This window comes from Lissotriton helveticus, chromosome 1_1 (assembly GCF_964261635.1).
Source record: "Lissotriton helveticus chromosome 1_1, aLisHel1.1, whole genome shotgun sequence".
NCBI classification, from domain to species: Eukaryota; Metazoa; Chordata; class Amphibia; order Caudata; family Salamandridae; genus Lissotriton; species Lissotriton helveticus.
The window spans coordinates 1099336292-1099359140 of record NC_136057.1 but is presented as its reverse complement, the minus strand read 5'-3'; the positions used below and the strand labels follow the sequence as shown (position 1 = coordinate 1099359140).

At 46.1% G+C, this 22849-nt stretch overlaps 1 protein-coding gene across 4 annotated transcripts in view; it reads right to left on the bottom strand.

Moving 5' to 3' along the window:
* LOC144821303 (uncharacterized) overlaps nt 1–22849 on the bottom strand; it is a 321172-nt gene that overhangs the window by 194372 nt on the left and 103951 nt on the right. Inside the window, exons 3-4 of one of the 4 annotated variants that reach the window (XR_013608324.1) lie at nt 14318–14382; nt 13496–13727 (exon numbers count right to left, since the gene is read on the bottom strand). The exons of the other annotated variants lie outside the window; for them this stretch is intronic. The gene's annotated coding sequence lies outside the window, so the exon portion shown is untranslated. Of the gene's footprint in view, nt 1–13495; nt 13728–14317; nt 14383–22849 lie in introns of those variants that run through there. 4 annotated transcript variants of the gene reach the window in all.

Here is a 22849-nt window from a genome sequence, read left to right as displayed (position 1 = left end):
CACAGCATCAAAAATACATGAGGAAGAGGCAAAATGTCAGGGGAAACCATGCTAAAGATGCAGAGACTAACGCTCTGCATGTGCTAAATGCATTCACCCTAGGAGATGGGAGTGGGAGTAATCTTTTTAGGCACCTTCCTTCTTCAAGGTCCCAAATCTTTAAATCTTCTACACTGACCACCTTGGCACCATACTGAAACTGTGGCCTTATCATGGTCTGATAGGCCATCAGCACTGGCGGCATGGAGGGGCCCCCGTAGTGTTTTTCAAATGTCTTTACTCCCCCTACCAACGAGAGAGCCTTGACTTGTGTCGAGGCAAGGTGATCCCTCCATCCTAAAATATGAGAGAACCATGCTCCTAGGTATTTGTATTTATTAACTCTCTCTATTTTGACTTTATTTATTACTCAACTCATGCTTTTCCTATGTTTCCCTCCCCTTCCGAACACTTGCCCCTTTTCTATATTTATTTGTAATTTTTTTCTTCTTGCAGTAACCCATAAATCTATCTAATTTTCTTTGAAGCCCAATTCCTGTCAAATTGAAAATCACGTAGTCATCTTTGTACGAGAGAGAGCTAATGTGTACACAATTCATTTTTGGGCTCAAAGCATTTGGATGATTTTGGACATTAGGGAGATAAGCCAGAAACAAGGAGAACAATGTTAGTGCCAATACACACTCTTGTCTCAGGCCATTTCTTATGTTAATTCTCTTAGACATGGATCTTCCACTGTCCAATTCAAATTGGCCCCAATTATCCCTGTGGAGTTACTGCAAAATTAAAAGCTTATCTTTAGGGATCCCATATTTCTTTAGAGCTTCCCATAAGAAGACTTGATCAACAGAATCAAATGCAGAGCTGAAGTCAACAAAGCAACAATACAAAACTCCGCACTGCTCTATGTATTACTTAGCAATGGCCCATATGCTAAAGCAGTGGTCAATCGTTGAGTGGTCTTCCTTAAAACCCCCCAGTCCCTGAGGGATAATAGAATTTGCTTATGCCCCCTCCTTTAGTATCCCTAAAAGGATTTTGAGAAGACCTTACCATTTAAATCCAAAAGGCTTATTTGTCAGTAGTTTCCTAGGAGGGCAAACTCACTTTTTTTATACATAGGTTTAGCCCCTTCGCTGCGGGGTGTTTTTCCCCCGCTGAGCGGGGGGGAGGGGGCCGCGCGCAGCGCTGCTGTGCTGTTGACGAGCTCGGCTCGCCGTGAGGCACAGCGGAGCTGCCCTCATGACGAGCTGAGCTCGTCACACCACACCCGTTTTTAGAACGTTCAGCGCAGCGGGGAAATTATCCCCGCGTACGAACGTTCCAACGGCTGTGACGAGCTCAGCTCGTCATGAGGGCAGCTCCACCGTCCCTCATGATGAGCTGAGCTCCTCAACAGCACACAAGGGGTTAATCACCGCTCCCTTCCAGCTAACCGGGAATCTTCCTGTTGAGAGTATTTCCTGGAAGAGGATGATAAACAGACTGGACCACCATGCAGTATTTGTTTTTATGATTACCACCAGTAAATTATCAGGGCCGGCAGCTCTTGTAATTGTTAACTCTGAGAACATCTCCTTTGTCTCCTTCTTGACAAGGAAACTAATTGGGCGCTGGACAGTAGTGGCGTCATTACTATAGGCCTCCTCTAGAAATTCTATCCATGCGTCCTCACCCATGGAGCCAGATGATTGGCCCTAGGAATATCCTATCCCAATCTGTACCAACTTCCAAAATGTCATCATATTTTTCGTCTGTGTAGTCTCCATCATAGTTTCCCAGCATTTTGTGTTTAATTCCTGCTTCTTCCTAGCATTCACGATGTTTAATCCTTTCTTTAAGCTAAGAAGGCTTACCCCCCCCCACTCCTAGTTCTTGCATACCTTAGGTGTCTTTCAAGTTTCCAAATATAACTTTTTAGAATTCTGCATTCTATATCAAACCAGCTATTCCACGCCTGTTCCAAGGATTTAAGTTTATTATGTGTAGCGTTGAAGGCTGTGACTTCTATTTTTAAACAATCAACAACTTTTTTTATAATTTCATTATACCAGGCTAAAGAATACACGGGTACTTTTCCAGAGAACAATCCTTCATAATTATGTTGGAGGACTTTCAATAAGCTACAGTGCTTTTCCGAGAGTCTCGTTCTTACACATTTGGGACAACCAACCTTTAAAGGGAGGTCCCTTGTCTGCCTAGGTACAATATCCAATTTGAGGGTTGTACTTAGGGGGTTATGATCACTCGCCTCCAACTGAAGGACCCCAAATTTCTCAATTAATTCAAAGGCCCATAGCTGTACAAACACATAATTAATAGGATAATACTGATTAACAAATGGGAAAACTTTCCTGCTGGGCGCTCAACCATTTAGACTCACCAGACCATTTAATTCAAGGACATCTAACAAGGCTACATCATCCCTTAAGCTTCGTTTGACCGCAAACAAACATGTTGTATATTAAAAGCAGCTAAACAATCCTCATATTTTTCATCCACAATCTCAGAAAGCAGTTTATGATTAAAATTTCCCATCAAAATAATCAAGTTGTAGGAATACAGAATACCTATATTAACCACATCTTCTTTAAACAATTCGATATTTTTATTATAATCAGAAGTGCTTCTTGCATGCATATAGATATATTTAAAACAATAATACATTGCTTCTCCCTGCATATGCTCGCTAATTGATTACCACAAGTTAGTATTCATTTGCACCTTGTTTTAACTTGCCATGCGCTTGAGGTGATTTTAATGGATACTAATTTTGACAGTGCCCCCGAGGGTCGCCCTAAGGTATTTTCTACTGCCTTCATATAGACCCCGAAAAAGCCATCTATCTGCGGGGGCTCTCTGCACAGCCATGTTTCCTGGAATCATAAATTTGAACACTGCTTTGTAATTTCTCTGAACACATGCAATCTCATTATGTTGTTTCGTCCGTGAGTATTCCAGGAAAATAAACGGATGCTTTACACAGAACACCCCCCCACAATCCACATTACTTAGGTTTGCCCAGTCACGCACATCCTTCTCCCTGTCCAAGCAATCATGTATATTTTGATCGACGGGGATGCCACTATATCCATATCCTTTCTCTTGGAGCAAAATAACTTGAAGTTTACCTTCACTGCTTTTGTTAATGTTTCTGTGGCTAACATGATCCTCCTCTAAACCCCACTTAATTTTTTAAAACCCAAAATGGACATTGGCTGTTTAGATACCTCAAAAATGAGCTGAAAACATTCTCTTTGCAGGGGTTTCAAGTGCCCCTTTTCTTCCACCTCGTGATAACGGCTCTTCACAAGGTGACCATGTGAAGGAGATGATATTGTGATATACGTCATGTTGGAAATAGCTCCTTTCTGCAAGGTCACTGCCAAACCTTTTGCCTTCCTCCTTGTTCTATTCGTTTTTGCTGTTCTTAAAACTTTGAGCACTTTACCAATGCTAACCAGTGCTAAAGTGCAAGATGCTGTTTCCCCTTCAATGTGGTAATATTAGCTCATAGCCAATTGACATATTTATTTACTTAGAAGTCCCTAGTCAAGTGTGGTACATGTACCCAGGGCCTGTAGATTCAATGCAACTTGTGGGCCTTCAGTACTGCTTGTGCTACCCACTTAAGTAGCCCTCTAAACAAGTATCCGGCCTGCCATTGCAGAGCCTGTTTGTGCAGTTTACATTGCCATGTCAATCTGGCAAACTACAACTTTTGCCCAGCCCAAACCTTTCCTTTTTATACATATAGGTCACCCCTAAGATAGGACATGGACACCCCAGAGGGTAGGATGCACTGCATCTAAAAGGCAGAACATGTACTTTGAAGTAAAACATGTCCTGGTTGTGAAAACCTCTGAAAGTCGTTTTTCACTACTACAACAAGGCCTATAGCTCACATAGGATTACATTGGGATTACCTTATTAGAGTTTAAAGAGTAATTTCCAAATAGGACGATATCACTGATTCAAGTTTTGTGTCGCTGGAATCACAATTTAAAACTCATGGTGAAGTCAAATTTTAAATTGCAATTCTGAGAGTACCACTTTCAGAAATGTTTGCATTGATTTACTTTAGCCATTTGGTGCCTGTTGCTTGTCTCTGATCACATGTGGGCCACAGTTGGGCTTTGTGTATTCCCCCTAGACAGCCACACAGAATGGGAACTTATGTGTGACTTGATGGGTCACTCTGGCAGAATGGGAGAGAGGAGATGGACCCAGCCTCACTTACACCTGAATAGGCTGTGCCTTGTCCCCACACAAAGGGTTGCATACCCCACTGTAGTGAGTCTGTTGCCAGGGCAGGAAGGACAAGGCTTCTGTGCACTTCAAAACCCTGTCTTTGAAGTCTCCCCAACTTCAAAGACGCCACTGGGAATAAGTACTGGACCACAGACACCAACACTTCAGTACACATCAGGACCTGTGAAGACTCTGTTAGGAAGAAGGACTGCTGTGCTACTAAAGAGACTGCCATTCTTCTGGAATGCTTCTTTATTGGACTTGTGCTTTTCTGTGTTGACCTGCTGGCCTGCTGCCCTCATGCCTGGGTGAGAAGGACTGGACCTGCATCTCTTGAACCCAGAATGACTCCATGGGCTAGCTGGCCGGCCTCCTGATTTAAAGTCTAAGGGACATAAAAGACTTCCAACCAACCTGCTTCTGCACCTAAACTCTCCCATCTGTGAGTCTGCCCTGCCAAGTGGTGCCACCCCAGTCCCCTCACCCTTGGAAAGGGGCCTATGATGTATCACCAGCGGAATGGATGCATACTCTGCTGAGCCACGCACCCAAAGCAGAATCAATACATCTTCTCGACTGAGCAGTACATCTTTGAGCAGAACTGACGCATCACCGCTGTTGCGTGGGTTGGCCCCTTTGCAATAGACCCGCACCACCACAGCCTCCCACATCTGGGACTGACGCATTCCCTTCAGAACCACCACTCTGTAATGCTTTACCCAGCGCAAGCTCCTCGCATCCCTCGTCGATGGCAGCCTTAACGGCAATGCCGGATCTCCATATCGCAGCTTCACCGCTCATTGGAACCAATGCATCGCCTCTGCTGCTCCTCTCATCCTCAACACCTCAACACCGGACTTCGCATCCCAAGCTCAGTTGACAGGATCTTCGTCGTTGCCACATCAGGACCTCGCAGTGCAGCCTCGTCGTATCTAGAAACTGATGCGTTGTGTAGACTGCACTACTCATCTTTGACGCAGACCCACGCAAGCACTTTGCAACTAGGATTCACGTACTTTGGTTCAGTGAGCCAAACTGGGTCCCTATAGCTGGCCTGCGCTTCATCGCAGTCAGCCTGAACTTTTGACTTTGTTCCAGTATTGTGCGACCAGATATCCCAAAATAAGCACTTTTTGCTTCCAGGTGCTATTTTACCCCATGAACTTTAAAATTCAATATCTCAAGTTCCACTTATTGGATTTTTGTTGTGTTTGTCATGTTTTATTTATTACATTTTGCTTTATTCCTCTAACCTGGTGTGGAATCTTTTTTGTCTGGTGTTTTCACTATTTTACTGTTTGAAGTGTTGCATAAATACTTTACACATTGCCTCTAAGTTAAGCCCGACTGCTCTGTGCCAGGCTACCAGAGGGTGAGCATAGGTTAATTTTAGGGTTTGCCTGTTTCTTACCCTGACTAGGATTGTGGTTGCTGCTTGACTATGGCTCATACCCCAGCCAAGCTACAACCCAAATTCTAACACGCAGTTCCACTGTGTGAGTGTGCAGCCTTTCAGTAGCATAACTCTCACACAGGCTTTGAGTCTCAGTGTACATCACTTCAAATGTACACCCAAATTAGGAGTCCAAGCACATACGATTAATTCTCCTGGATGAGATTTGTCTAGGGATATGAGCTCTCTCGCCTAAGGGGGTGGAGGCCCGTCGTCGGCAGCAGGCCCTGTCTCTACATGGCTCAAGGCAGCCAGTGCATCAGGAAGCATCTGACACATGCTGATGCGTCATTCTCCATGGAGGGCTGTGCTGCACAGGTTTCTTACTCCCCCGTCCTCCCCATAAATGCATGTTCTAGTGACAGGGAAAAGGGACCTGCGTGTAGGGAAATTCCTGACATAGATACAGGCGTAAGAGTCCTTGAACGTGAATCTGGCATTCCAGGTGATATGCATCAATAGATGTTCCAGAAAGTTCCTTTACAAACAGAGACATGAAAGAATTACAAAACAGGCCTCGGGAGGGAAGCAGCTGACAAAGGCTAAATTTGATGACTCCAGTAAATCGCCAGAAAGCAGGGAACAATTCCAAACACGGGTGTATTCACAGAGGGATGATGTTACAAAAGATAACAGCAGGATGTCGGAAGAAGAGACACATGATCTGAGGGCCACGCGCTAGGAGGCCTCCAGCTGACCAGGCAAAAAGGTTGTGCCGTTTGTATATCCCGGGATGTGTGAGGCTTTCAAGTTAGCTTCAGAAAAATATTTCATGTTATTGCAGCTTTCCCGAGCTGTTTTTTTTTTCATCGTAGATTTCAAGAGAAATTTACAAAAACACAAACCCATTAGGAATCTTTATGACAGGATTAAAGGTCTTTTCGAAAATAGTAGTTCATGATACACTGCACCAAGAGCTAAGTGGTGACTTTAAAGTCAAGTCACTTAGCAGTTCTCAACAAAATAATTAACAGAATTTGTTTTAGCTTTTTTCTCGAGGGAAGATACAGCATAGAGGCTAAATCCGCGTAGTAATGTCATGGTCAGTACAGCACTGCCCTTAGAGAGCACCACGTTTGTTTTTAGCGCCATATTAAGAATGGCATAGGTTTGCTGTTTTGTTCGGTTTTTGCCGAGAAAAGAGCAAATTTGTGGCAGCAGTATTGAATGTTAATGTTTTGCTATACAGGACGCAAGACCCATTAATCTTTGTTTCGACAAAATAGAAATAACCGTTCCAAATGAATCCGCGAAAAAATATCATACCCTTACAATATGCAGCATGGCGCTAAATAGTACAGCTCTACAGTTTATCACTACCAAGGTTGTTTATAATTCCGCCCAAAATGTAGTGCTTAGAAGTCTATTTTTCCAAAATCCTTAAAGAGACATGGCTCAAGCTAGCATCGATATATATGTTCGCATATATTTGTGCAATTCAAATGTTGGCAATCACGCTCATTAAACACGTGGCCTTACAGCGAAGCAGTCAGAAATTAGAAGAATGGTGTTAAAACAATAATTTAATTCAACCTTTCCGAAAATTGAGCAAGAGCCAGGTGGCCCGTTCAATTTTTTACTGTAATAGGGCATTTATACACTCTTAATTTTCACCAAGCGACCGTTAGAATAATGTCTAGCACCAGGAAACTAATACGTTTAGATGGAAATAATAGAAAAAAGGTATATTTTAAGGTTCAGATCTGTTTTTTTTGCATTTCAAGAATACAACCAGGAAACAGTAAGCGAATTATCGCTTCCAAAATTGAATTGAAATCAAGGACCCAAAAATGATCTCTACCTCCCAACCCCAAACCCACCACCCACCCACACTCTGGACTACTCACATCCAAGACCATGGGCCAGATCTACAAGGACTAGCGCATCTCTGCAAACCAGCAGGGATGCGCCAGTAAACTTGCGTCACGCAAACCCACCCATGCGCCACCACGGATGGGCCGCATTCAAAATGTGGCACGCCGTGGCGCAAGGATAGGTAGATGCGTGTTGTATCTGCTGGCGTAAGGTTGGCGCAGTGCTGAAGTCGTGTCGCGACGCAACTCCAGCACTGTTCCAAACCGGCCTATCTTTAACATTCTGCGTCATGCCTTACACCTGCTTTGAGCAGGCACAAGGTTTTGACGCAGCAGCATCGGAAAAGTGACTGAGTGAAATCTTGTAGATTTCACTCAGGCACTTTTCCGAGGCTTTCCTGTGACGGAACGTCCACACTGCGACAGTACGCCCACATTATACCTGATGCAGGTATAATGTGGGGTAGGAGTTTACGACGTGACGCATCTCCTTAGATGTGTCATATTGTAAATCTGTCGCAGTGTGGCGTTTGCTTTATGCCGCCACTACGTCACATAAGTGACTCAGCGGCAGTGCAAATGTGTCGCACGGGGCTCGTAAATCTGCCCCATGTGTTTAGTAACGCACTTTTTGCTTTCTGCAGGTCCACCTCGGGGTTCCTTCACTTTCCGTGCCAAGGTCTTAGGTCCCACCAAGGGCAGTAGGCCAAAGTATCTTGGGCACGTCAGCTCCCAAAATTTCACAGAGAGGAGGGCAATCTGAGGAGGGCAGAGTTCTCTATTGGAATCACTCTGATTGGTTAGTGTGACGGTTAGTCTCTCCATCCCTAATATGTGCCATAGACGATGCAACCACCCGAGGTATGTCAGTAGCTTATCGGCCCCAGAGTGAGAGGATGTTTTGCAGTGCTGCCCCCAGTGAGAGACCAATGTGCCACCCATTGCAGGATTTAAGGGGGAAGGTAAGAGGGTTCAGGAGCCCCAAAATAGTCTATGCGGGGAAGCGAGGCAACTGCGTGTCACAGTAGGTGTCTATATCAGTCAGAATCATGTCCCAATACCGTGCAAGTTTAGGGCAGCCACACAACAAGTGAAGCAGCGTCCCGGGATACCCACACTTCCTCTTTTGGCCTAGCGCTACGCGCATGGTTTTCCCCAATGCAGTCACACTAGGGTGAGGTACCAGTACGTAGCTATTTTAGTAGCTGTCTCAATGCTAACAGTGTTGTGAGCTGTGTGTTGCACCATGTAGTAAATCTCATCCCAGTCTTTGGGTGTCAGCGTCCACCCTAATTCAAGGACCCATCGCTCCTGCCTTGAAGTCTTGGTCGCAGGGGTAGTCTGTTGGAGGATGGCATATAGCTCCTTGATAAGGTGGTTTTCTGTGATCTAAGTGCTAGCCATTTCTCAAAAGGGGTGAGTGGGTGAAGCGCCCCAGTGCAGACTTTTGAGTGAGTAAGCCAATATCAGACTTGGAGGCAGTGCGTTAGCTCCATTTCTGGCAACGCATATGTTATGTTATGTTAAAAATAATTTATTAAGCGCACTGCCACCGATTGGTTTCCTGGCGCTGATAAGAGACAGAGAACGTAGCCTGAGGTTATGAAGCGTGCTGGATTTATTGTTATGCTTGTCTGAAGAGCCAGGTCTTTAATGCTTTCCTAAATGACAGGACATCCGGACAAGTCCGGATCTCAAGAGGGAAGGTATTCCACAGACGGGGAGCCAAAATAGCAAATCTGCAACTCCCAGCACGCTTGCGTTTAAAAGCAGGTCTCTGGAGGAGGGCCAGGTGGGCTGAGCGCAGGTTGCGGGAAGGAATATGTTTCGTGATAAGTTTATCAATAAATTTAGGGCTTTTGCAGTGAAGGGATTTAAAAATCATGCAGCCTGTTTTGAAGGAGCAACGTTGGGCCATGAGGAGCCAATGAAGGTTCCTAAGCAATGGGGTGGCTGATTGCCATCTAGGTTGAGCCAGAATCAATCTGGCCGGGTAGTTCTGCACCATCTGAAGGCGCCTCAGCAGATAGAGGGGTAGGCCTAAATAGATGGAATTTGCATAGTCCAGGTGAGAGAGCACAGTGGCGATCACCACCTGGATAATGGTCTCTGGGATGAAAAAACGTCGCACCTTCCAGATTTTCCTGAGTTGGAAAAAGCACTTGGAGACCACCTGACCCACTTGCGCTTTTAGTGAGAGATCACTATTCAGGGTGACTCCAAGTGTTTTTGCTGAGAATGAGGGGGTTGGGGCTTGGCCCATATCCGATGGCCAATAATGCAAGCCCCAATATTTAGCACTGTCTCCTGTGAGCACCAGCTCAGTTTTTCCCGGATTTAATTTTAAATGATTTTGGTTCATCCATGCTTGGATGAACCTCATAGAGGTCTGAAAATGAGAAATAGAAGTTTCAGAGTTATCGATAGTAAAGAGCAATTGCAGGTCATCTGCATAGTTGAACACCGTCACCTGTTTGTCTCTTAGGGCCTGGAATAACGGGAGGATATAGAGATTAAACAGGTGGGGTGACAGCAAAGAGCCCTGTGGTACTCCACATGTGATGGTCTGTTTTGTACCGGCCAGATCTCCAAGGCGAACTGCCTGGAATCGGTTCTCTAGGAAGGACTTCAGCCAACAGGCTGCTATGCCCCCAATGCCGGCCCGGTTGACACGGTCGATCAGAATGTTATGGTCGACCGCGTCAAACGCGGCCGACAAATCAAGCAGCACCAAGGCCTGGGGGGAACGTCTGTCAGCACAGTCCCGGAGAGTATCTAGAACCGTGACTACCACTGCCTCGGTTGAGTGGGCAGGACGAAACCCTGTCTGATGGGGTTCTAGGCAGTTTGATACCTCCAGAAAGTTGGACAGGCATCTCGCTACGTGGGCCTTCATTACTTTTGCTAAAAAGGAAAGCAAAGAGATAGGGCGATAGTTTGCCATGCAGGTTGGATCGGCCCCAGGTTTCTTCAGGAGCGGTATGACCGTCGCTTCCTTAAATGCAAGGGGCACTAAACCCGAGGTGAGGGAGTCATTCAACAGAGTATAGGCCGGGGCCGGGAGGGCAGAAAAACACTCTTTAAGAATATAAGGGGGACATTTGTCCGAGGGGGTACCAGATTTAACTCTTACTAGCAGCTCCTGAAATTGCTCTGGGCTGATAGTAGGAAACTATTAAGTGAGACGGTGTTGTTAGTGATACGAATTTCAGAGGAGGTATTAATTAAGGATTTTGGGATACTATCCTTGATGGCCGCAATTTTATCGATAAAATAGACATTAGGTGAATCACAGAAGGTCTGAGTTGGAGTCACACTAGGACAGACACTGTCTAAGTAGGTCAGCTCATTAAGAATAGAAAAAATGTCCTTAGGTCTATCAGACGAGTTGAGGATGCGGGAGGAAAAATAGGCAGCTTTTGTGGAAAGGATTGCCTTCATGTAGTCTTTCCTGGCCGTGATAAATCTGGTTTTTAGATCAGGGGAGTAGCTGCGACGCCATTGCCGCTCCAATTGGCGCAAGGACAGTTTCTTAACTTTTAATTCTTGCGAAAACCATCGTTGGGCGTCTGCGCGCCGGGCCAATTTGATTTCCTTATAAGGTACATGAATATCACTTGCTGCTTGAAGCCAGCCAGCAAGATTGGATTCAGATAAATTGATGTCAGGGTGAGGAAGTGGAACAGTGTTAGCTAATGTATGTAGAAACTCTGTTTTATCTAATGTATTCCATTTCCTTGCTCTACCACCAGCTGGAGTGGTGATTGTCTTAATGGGGAAACAGGTAAGCTTAAATTTGAGAAGAAGGTTGTCCGACCAAAGGCAAGGGATAATTACCGGGGTTGTGGTTAAGGAAAAGTTGGACCAAATCTGATCCAAGATATGTCCTTTGCAATGGGTTGGCGAGTGCACTTGTTGCGAAAAGTTCAAGTTCATGAGAAGCACTGTGAGCTCACTTGAATGGGGCCCTTCCAAGGGGTCATTAAACCAATAGTTAAAATCGCCTACCAGAAAAATCCTGGCATGTTCCATAGCCAAATTAGCAATTTGCTCACTTAGCATAAGAGGGAAAGATGGCATGGAATTAGGAGGTCTGTACAGAAGTACACAAGAAATGGTAGTATAAAGGGTTTCAAGTTTTAATACTAAATTTTCCGTGTCCGGCAAATTGAGGCATGTGAGGGTGGTGACTTTCAATGTAGAATGGATAATTGCTGCAACCCCCCGCCAGATTTGCCTGACGCGCGGTCCGCGTGTATAATGTAGTAATTCGAAGGGAGTGCTGCTATTATATCAGAGGCAGAGTCTGGGGTCAGCCAGGTCTCAGTTAATAAAAAAATATCAGGGTTATCAGTGACCAACAGCAAAAAAATGTCCTGCTGATGTTTCACGAAGGAACGGGTATTTAGATAAAAGATGGTCAAGGAGTGTGGATAGGGAGCAGGCTCCACCTGGTTGTAGGGGCCAATGCTCGGTGTATTAGGGATTTCTCTGAGGGTAGTGCAGTCTGCCCAGATCCCTTGTCTCCTGGCCCTGCTGCACGTATCCCTTGATATGTACCTATGTCCTTCATTGTATTTCAGAAGTTCGTTACGGGAATATGGGATCAGACGGGCAGCATGTCCGGCCCCAGGTCCCATCCGGTCGCGGACGGGCGCAGACGGGATCGCCTTTGGTGTGCCACCTGCGCTCGTCCGCTGCGCTTCTGAAACAGGGGAACCATTTTATGCCTGTGAGGGCGGGAGGGGCCGAGCACTAGACCGCTCGCCTGCTCCTCACCCAAGATGGCGACTGAAATGCTAGACCCCAAGCAGCGCCTAATCGGCTGCAATGGGGATGAACAAGCTGGCAAGGTGGGCAGTTACGATTTTAAGCGGGTCAGTGCCAGCGCAAAAAGCGCAATAACCCAATTTTAAAATTTCAGCAATATAAATGCTAAATACGGTCGCAAGCGCATTTAAAAATTATAATTATATAATATCGTAATATCGTAAGCTCAGCACACGCTCACATACAAGTCCCGGCTTCCGCCTCAGGACATCAACGAACACACTGTCAATCGGTGCACGCGGAAACTGTCAGGGTTTTTATGCCTGTGAGGGCGGGAGGGGCCGAGCTCTAGACCGCTCGCCTGCTCCTCATCCAAGATGGCGACTGAAATGCTAGACCCCAAGCAGCGCCTAATCGGCTGCAATGGGGATGAACAAGCTGGCAAGGTGGGCAGTTACGATTTTAAGGGGGTCAGTGCCAGCGCGAAAAGCGCAATAACCCATTTTAAAAATTTCAGCAATATAAATGCTAAATACGGTTGCAAGTGCAGTTAAAAATTATAATTATAATATCGTAATATCATAAGCTCAGCACACGCTCACATACAAGTCCCGGCTTCCGCCTCAGGAAATCCACGAACACACTGTCAATCGGTGCACGCGGAAACTGTCAGGGTTTTTATGCCTGTGAGGGTGGGATGGGCCGAGCACTAGACCGCTCGCCTGCTCCTCACCCAAGATGTCGACTGAAATGCTAGACCCCAAGCAGCGCCTAATCGGCTGCAATGGGGATGGACAAGCTGGCAAGGTGGGCAGCTACGATTTTAAGCGGGTCAGTGCCAGTGCGAAAAGCGCAATAACCCAATTTTAAAATTTCAGCAATATAAATGCTAAATACGGTCACAAGTGCAGTTAAAAATTATAATTATAATATCGTAATATTGTAAGCTCAGCACACGCTCACATACAAGTCCCGGCTTCCGCCTCAGGACATCCACGAACACACTGTCAATCCATAGTCCTTACTTATCTGCTCTAAAGAGATAGAGCCTACCTCAGCGTAGAGGTGGCCTATGGATCTGCATCCCGCTGTATGCCATTGCCAGTAAGTGGTAAGATCAAGCCCCATTGTAAAACTTGCCCACATAATAGTGATAGGACGCAACAACCTACTTCCGTAAACAAGACAGTTTATTTTAATAAAGCAAAATACATGGAAAGCCACAAAGGCATTCGTGTTTAATTTAAAAATTGGTTGGAACAGAATTATAATACACACAAAAATAATTAAGAATTACAATAAAGACAAATAAAACACAATAATCACAATTTCATAAAACCAAAGACAAAATGTCAATTCTTGAATTAATTATAAAATATGTTGTCGACGCGCGTTTCGGCGACCAGCGCCTTCTTCAAGACAAACAGATTTTCAAGTTCCTAAATATAAAAACATAGTTACTAATCTAGAAATACATTCATTGATTTCACAGATTAGAAAAACAATTAAAAAAGAGCAGTAATTACTCATATTCATAATTCGAAAAAGTGATCAAAGCCAACGTTATATTACAACATTTTACATAGACTGTCAAAGAAATTCAAATGGAAGTAGGTACAGTTGTTAAGCGAACCCAACAAATAAACAAGTAATCCCACCAGAAGGGAGAATTATAGAGAAGAATATTGATTTCAGTGCTCATTTGACATGATAAACGCAAAGTTGGATATCAAAAATAATAATGAAATTATAGTAGACAGTTAATGATAGATAGGTCTACAAAGATGTATATGAAGCTATTAAGGAAATGAAAAAGAAAGATATGGAGAGAGGACAGAAGGACTGTGATTCGTTTGTCTCTCAGTTTCTTCTAACTGATACTTACAAAATCCATTTCTAAGTATTAATATATATTTTTTGTCACAGGTCAATTTATATCTAAATCGATTATAATGAATAACACACACTGTGTGTTGATCTAATCGGCTACTCGTTAATTCATGTAATAGACAAGCACAATTATACTTACTTGTGAGCTAATACGTAAACACAACTAATATTGTTTGACACGACTTCTCATATCGGGAAAAACCTCTGAAAAGATGGAAAGATACTATTATTTAGGAGCAGCAGTTGAGATTCGTGCAAGAGACTGGGATATCTTCACCAGAACGTTAAGGGGGAGAATAAGATCTCCTAGTGTATTATAAAAAAACTAATTCATATGGCAGGCTCCTATGATAGCTGTAAAGTACCCTATATATCTCAAGGTTTACAAAGGGCATTGGATCGATCGGGGTCAGTGGGGAAAGGAATGATGACAACTTCTTACGTCTCGCTGCCCGATCCCATACGTTGAGTGGCTTTAGTGACCAGGGAGGAATAAAGACCCCATGCCCTCTGTGCGCATCATTGAAATAGGACTTTCTACAGATGCATCCCAGCTACCCCCCTGTCCATAAGCAGCCAATATTCCTCAGATTCTTTCCTGGTCCATTCCACCATATATAGTGGGGTTGTGCTGCCTGGTAGTAGTGGAGGAGGTTGGGGATCCCCGGACCCCCTTCTCGTGGGAACTGATAACTCTATTCCCAACTCATGCGAGGTCTCCTCTGTCAGGCACAGTCTCTATACTCCTCGGGGCTGTGCAGAAAATGCCTAAACCCACACCCACACAACAATTCCGGAGCCTGACGTGTTATACACAGACTCACAGAACCATTCCGCGAGCGCGGGAAAGGAAGGGGACAGCGGGGAGGGAGATCTGTAACGACAAAAAACACGGTGTTTAGAATAAACCCCCCCTCTTAACCTCTGTGGATTCCTCTCAACTAACAGTGTCATGAAATCACATTGGTCTCAGAACCCCTACCTGAAAAGGAAAATAACGCAGGCTTTGTATCCAGGAGAGATAGGCTTAGGGTAATACCAGAGACAGCAACCAACACATTACTGCTGTGTTCTGATTTGGGCTGCACGAGTCTCTCTGTGTACTAGCCCCCCAGGGATTTTCTCTCCTGTACTGGAGAAAAGAATAATGCAAAAAGGTTGTGCACGAAATGAAACAAAATAGGACACCGTAGGTTACATCACCAACAATCCTTTCTTGATTCAGGTAAAGTTCATGAACAGGAATGAATCCTTCCTATACAGGAATAGTCTTTGTTTAGAGAGGCAAAATACTCCTAAAACTGTCTTAAGTATTTTCACTTTAATCAAAAGCGAGGGTTGAAAGAAGTTCCTAACACAGGCTCTGAAACGGAACATCTACCATGTTTTCTTGAACAAGTCTCCGAGCGCCACCAGAAATCACTCGAAAAAAGGGGGTTGGATACTCACGGTAACGCAGCTACCTCGCCTACCGACCAAAGCGCAAACACTGCAAGAATTATCGGCGCCATCCGTAGTCTCCACCGCACTTTAATTCCTGGTATTGCCTGTTGGGCGTCGTTACGTTACGTCGCCGCTTGTGGTACTGGGTACTGTAGTTCGGTCCGGGTGGAATGCCGTTTGTCACGCATTACGCGGACAGCGGCACACTCTGACCGTAATCTTGACATTACATCCCCCCTCACAAGGGACGCTGTCCGAGGGCGGGCCGGTCGGGATGTAGCTTATGGAAACGAGACACGAGTCTGGGAGCATGCACCGAACCCGCTGGTTCCCAGGAATTCTCCTCCGGGCCATAGCCCTTCCAGGAAATTAGGTACTGCAATCGCCCTCTCACCCACCGGGAATCAAGGATCTTCAGCACCTCATATTCACAGTCGTGCTGCACCCATAGAGGCAAGGGAGCACGATGAACAGGGACAAGAGAGGGTTTCAACAAAGACACATGGAAAACGGGATGGATTTTGAAATGAGCAGGCAAACGTAACATAACAGCCACAGGATTCACCCGTTTAACCACCCAATAGGGGCCAATGAACCTGGGATTAAACACACTATGTCTCCGAAATCTAATGTGTTTGGTAGACAACCACACCAGGTCACCCGGCTTGTACACTGGGCACGGCCTGCGATGTTTGTCCGCCTGTGCTTTGTACTTCCCCTTGGCCCGAACAAGATTCCTACGCGTCGCTAGAAGAACTCTGCGAATGCGCACCAATCTTGTCTTGACATCCGGCAGCCTCACTGTGTTACTAGGTAGCACTAGGGGATTAACTCTAGGGTGAGGACCGTATGAACTGAAGAAAGGTGAATGACCTGTGGACGAGTGTTGTGTGCTGTTGTATGCCAGTTCCGCCACCCACAGCCAATCGACCCATGAATCTGTATCAGCCTGAACATAACAACGGAGATATTGTTTCAAGGACTGGTTAAGCCTTTCCGTTTGGCCATCGGACTGAGGGTGAAAACTAGTGGATAAGGAAGAAGATATGTGCAAGGCCTCACACCAGACCTTCCAAAAGCGTGCCCCTCTGTCCGACACTATGCACCTCGGGAGACCATGTAACCTCACCACGTGTGTTAGTAGGAGATGGACTAAACGACCTGCTGTAGGAACCTGGTCACAAGCTATAAAATGTCCCATCTTTGTGAGAAAATCCACTACTACCAGAATGGCCATTTTGCCTTGGTCCTTGGGGAGGCCAACAATGAAATCCACAGAGATACTCTCCCATGGTGCTTCAGGAGTGGGCGGTGGTTGCAAATAGCCTTGGGGCTGTTGACGGTCTGATTTCATGCGAGCACACGTTACACACTTTTTCCCCAAAGGCCCATATTGAGGCGTATGGAAGGCCACCAAAACTGTCTCAACGCCTTCTCGAGTGTTTTTGCCCATCCCATATGTCCCGCACTAGCGGTATCATGACACCAGTTAAACACAGTTTTTTGCAAGGCCTTGGTAGGTACAAGGACTTGTGACCCCTTCACGGCCACTCCCTGCTTCATCCTCCACTCAGGATGGCGACGAAGCCATGTTCTCCAGGCACAGGACTGTATCCCTGACCGCACCGCTCGCAAAAAATCCCTTGACTGTGTGACCCCCACCACTTTGGAGGGATCGATGATGGATCTTTGTGGAGTTATGGTATGCATGGTAGGATTTTCTTGCCGGGTAAAAGCGTCAGCCTTTTTGTTGTGCACTCCGGGCCGGAAGGTAACGGTGAACCTATACTCCTCAAAGAACATCATCCAGCGCAGCTGCCTGGGGGTGAGATGACGGGCTGCTCTGATGAATTGCAGATTGCGATGGTCAGTATACACAGTAACCTCATGAGCTGCTCCTAACAACCAGTGTCTCCACTCCATAAACGCATCCCGTATCGCAAGCAGTTCTTTTTCCGCTATGGTGTAGTTGATCTCTGCAGGACTAAGTTTCCGGGACATGAAAGCAATGGGAGGTAGGTTACCGGTGGTTTTGTGTCTTTGGGATAGAACAGCCCCTAACGCTACTTCGGAGGCATCAGCTTCCACCACAAAGGGCAGTTCCGGAATGGCATTGGTCAAGACAGGAGCCCGTGTGAAAGCATCCTTCAATCCATCAAAAGCGCTTTGTGCTTCGATATCCCAAAGAAAAGGAACATTCTTTCTCGTGAGACGGGTTAAGGGGGTAACCAGGGCAGAAAATCCAGAGATAAAGCGTCTATAAAAGTTAGCAAATCCCAGAAGGCACTGGATATCTTTGACAGTGCATGGACGAGGCCAGTCTCTTATAGCTTTAACTTTTCTTTCCGCCATAACCTGACCGGATGGTGTGAGCATTACCCCCAGGAATTCAACGGTGGTTACGTGAAATTCACATTTTGTGATTTTGCAATAGAGACAATGATGTTCCAAGGCACCCAACACCCTGCTTACATGTATGCGATGTTCTTCTGTCGAGTCGGAATACACCAAGATGTCGTTGATGTAAACGACAACAAAGATATCCAGGAATTTTCTTAGCACCTCATTCAGAAAAAACTGAACGGCGGCGGGGGCGTTACAAAGCCCGAAGGGCATCACCAGATATTCGAAGAGCCCATACCGCGTCTTGAAGGCTGTCTTCCATTCATCCCCCTGTTTTATGCGAACCAGATGGTATGCTCCTCGCAGGTCGAGTTATGTGTATATTTTGGCTGCTCTGACTTGCTCCAATAAAACCGGGATCAATGGCAGCGGGTACTGGTTCTTAATCGTGATGGAATTGAGGGCACGATAGTCGATACAGCACATCTTCTCTCCGTTCGCCTTGGGGATAAAAAACAAAGGAGACGATGCTGGCGATCTCGAAGGACGGATGTACCCGATAGCCAAATACTTATCCAAATAAGCGCGCAAATAGTCGTTTTCAGGCACTGTAAGAGCATAGAGCCTTCCGTTCGGAACGATAGATCCAGGAATGAGATCGATCCGACAATCAAAGGGCCTATGTGGTGGAAGTTCTTCGGCTTGGGTATCACTGAACACCTTTTCAAAGGCAGAATAACAAGAAGGCAACACCACTTCTTTCTCTGCGGCCGTGGCGACTTTATGTAACAAGGCCAGATTCCGAGACGGGCACTCCGATGTTACCATGCACTGCTCTTTACAAAACTCAGAAACGAAACTGATCGTCTTGGATGTCCAATGAATTTGAGGTTCATGTTTTTGGAGCCAGGGTAGTCCTAATATGACACCATATTGCGGGGCTTGGATAATATTGAATGTTATCATCTCTTGATGCATGTCGTTGTGCACTAGTTTATACTCAGGTGTATGATACTTTATGGGACCGGCTATCAACTCACTACCATCCACTGCGTATACCATTTCGGGCTGTTTTTTGGTGATGAGCTGGATTCCCAATCTTGCGGCTTCTGCATAATCCATGAAGCAACCAGTCGCCCCAGAGTCCACCATAGCGTTGATTTCTTTTTCTCCCGACTCGACCATCAGGGACATGGCCAAAAACACGTGGTTCTTTTCTTGCTCACAACAAGGAGTGATCGAAGGGATGATGGTCTTGCTTGAGAGTTCCCCTCCATTCGCTCTCAAGCACTGGAGTTTTCCGCCTTTTTGTCAGAAGCTCCTGCTGCGACTTGTCCTGTCTTATATTTTCCGGTCTTGGGTTTCACCGGACAGTCCCTTAGGTAATGCCCCTTCCTGCCACAATATAAACAGAGACCGTTCTTCCGACGATATTCCTTTTCGTTGAGAGTTAAGGCAGCCATAACAGCTCCTATTTCCATAGAGTCAGATGTCGAGGTGGTCTTTTCTTCTCCAACTCCTCTATCATAAGCCGCCACTGTTGGTTCTTTCTTCTTTAGTTCACCTTTTCGTTCCCTAATCCTGTGGTCCAGGCGTAGAGCAAGGTCAATAAGAGCGGAACAGGTACGTGGTTGAGGGTCGATGTGTGCCAACACGTCCTTCATTTCATCGCACAGGCCTTGATAGAATAACGCAGACTGTTTCGCTTCAGGCCAATCAATTTCTGCTACCAGTCGACGGAAACTATTCAGGTAAGTTACTAAGTCAGAATTACCTTGTTTAAGGACCAACAGCTCTATATCTGCTGAAAACGTTTCAGCTCTACGGTCAAACGTTTTCTCGAACTCTACTATGAATTCGTCCCAATCATAGAGCAGGGGGGGTCATCTCTCCTAACCACTGGGACAGCCCATTGAGCCGCTTCCCCCCCAAGGTAAGAGATGAGAAAAGCCACCCGAGCCTGGTTAGTTGAAAACATTTTTGGCTTACACATGAAGTGTAATAACACTTGAGTTAAGAATACTTGGACCTTTTTGTTGTCCCCATAAAACCGTTCAGGGGGAGCTAGTGGTATTTGTGTGGGCATTTCTACAACTAAGGAGGGGGTGGGTGTAGCTTGATCCCCGACATCAAAAGGATTCCCCTGCAACTGATCCATCCTGGCTCTTAATTGAGCGTTCTCAGTTCTGGAAGCTGCCACCTCTCTATTGGAGGCAGCCAGCTCCGTCTGAACTAAGGCCAAGGCTGCCAGAACATCGTCAAGCGAGGCCATTTCCTTTCAACATAGCCAAGAGGAGAACAGTATTCTTGGGCCGATAATTCTGTCAGGCACTACTCCTCGGGGCTGTGCAGAAAATGCCTAAACCCACACCCACACAACAATTCCGGAGCCTGAAGTGTTATACACAGACTCACAGAACCATTCCGCGAGCGCGGGAAAGGAAGGGGACAGCGGGGAGGGAGATCTGTAACGACAAAAAACACGGTGCTTAGAATAAACCCCCCCTCTTAACCTCTGTGGATTCCTCTCAACTAAGAGTGTTATGAAATCACATTTGTCTCAGAACCCCTACCTGAAAAGGAAAATAACCCAGGCTTTGTATACAGGAGAGATAGGCTTAGGGTAATACCAGAGACAGCAACTAACACATTACTGCTGTGTTCTGATTTGGGCTGCACGAGTCTCTCTGTGTACTACCCCCACCAGGGATTTTCTCTCCTGTACTGGAGAAAAGAATAATGCAAAAAGGTTGTGCATGAAATGAAACAAAATAGGACACCGTAGGTTACATCACCAACAATCCTTTCTTGATTCAGGTAAAGTTCATGAACAGGAATGAATCCTTCCTATACAGGAATAGTCTTTGTTTAGAGAGGTGAAATACTCCTAAAACTGTCTTAAGTATTTTCACCTTATTCAAAAGCGAGGGTTGAAAGAAGTTCCTAACACAGGCTCTGAAACGGAACATCTACCATGTTTTCTTGAACAAGTCTCCGATATTATTTTCCCTGCATGAGAGAGCTGCCGCTCTTCTCCTCCAACAGGGAAAACCACGTTAGTTCAACGTACAACCAATGTTCGTTATACTATGCCTGATACACACCCCCGCGTGTATCCTTGGACAGCCGTCCTCGAACCCAATGTGACACCCAGCCGGGCGCCACCCGAAATCACTCAAAAAAAGGGGGTTGGATACTCACGGTAACGCAGCTACCTCGCTTACCGACCAAAGCGCAAACACTGCAAGAATTATCGGTGCCATCCGTAGTCTCCACCGCACTTTAATTCCTGGTATTGCGTGTTGGGCGTCGTTGCGTTACGTCGCCGCTTGTGGTACTGGGTACTGTAGTTCGGTCCGGGTGGAATGCCGTTTGTCACGCATTACGCGGACAGCGGCACACTCTGACCGTAATCTTGACATCCCCCCTGCCCAGACAAAGTAGCACATCTTCCCTCACAACGTCTGAATCATGCCTATTGGAGGCTCTATCAGGAGGGCCTGAAATAAAAACAGGACCTTTGGGAGGGCAGTCATCTTTAATGCAGCCACTCAGCCATCAGGACAGTGGTAGTGTTTGCATTGGGCCAGATCCCTCCGCAGCTGCCGGTGTAAGGTGTGAGAGTTGAGGGCTGCTGTCGCTTTCACTGTCAGTGCCAGGTGGACCCCACGTAGGGGATGGTAGTAGCTGACGATTGGATCCGATACTGGTGTTTCAGTAATGTCTCCATTGCTGGAGGGACTGAGAGATTGAGGGCTTGTAATTTTTGAAGATTAATTCGAAACCTGGCAGCATTTCCAAAGTCCTCGATCTCATCCTGAAAGACCAGGAGTCTTTGATCGGGTCATTCAGTGCTACTATCAACTCGTCAGCATGGAGGCTAGTGGTGTGTTGCTCGGATTGCCCTTTATGTGCTTGGCCAGGAGCTCCATATACAGAATGAACAGCAGGGGTGACAGCAGACACCCCTGTCGAGTTCCTCTGTTGATAGGAAAGTGAGCCAAGATCTGACCATTAACCTTGAGCATTGCTCACAGTGCCCCATAGTTACTGAGGATCCAGGTGCAGAATCTCTCCTCAATAGCAAAGTGTTTGAGCATCACATCTGTATAGGGCCAATGCACCCAATCAAACGCCTTTGTCCTTTTGTCTTTCCCAGGTTTGGGAATAATAACAATGGAAGCATCCAGCATCAAAGACGGGCCAGCAATGCAGTTAAAGAGCCGGGTCAAGATCAGGGCTAGAGCCGTGCCCAAGGTTTTATAAAAGAGGGCTGGGAAGATGTCCGGTCCTGGTGATTTAAGTGGGTTCTGTCTGACAATGGCAGAGATGACTTTCTCTATCCGGATCAGGCAGTCCAGAGACTCTGCTTCGTCAGGGGTCAGGTGTGGCATGCGTGCCGCTTTGAGGACGATATCAGGACCTTCCAGGGCTAGGTCCTGCTAGGGCTAGGTCCTGCTCTGTGTAGAGCTACACATAATAGTCTTGAAAGGCAGACGCGATGGGGACATCTCCTACGATGTCTGTACTATCCAGCTCAAGAAGGGACTTGCTGTTCTGCCTTGAGTCTATTCGCTAACAGCCTCCCGCATTTATCGCCCCCTCTACAGAGAAGGAGTGTCACAGTCTGAGCAATGCATATTCAGCCTTGTACATGTCCAGTCCCGCTAACTGCACATGTGCAGCCACTAGCTATTGCCAGACCCTGGGGTCCCGGTGCATCTGTGGATCTGTTGCAGTTCCTGGTCATATGTAGGCTCTCCCTTTTGTTGTGGCGGAGTTTGAATCACAACCTCAAGGGTCTCCCAGAGTGTAGTGATGGAGGTCTCAGCAGTGTCGTTGATGGCAAGGTAGTCAGTTATGGCTTGGGTAACCTTTTTCACTG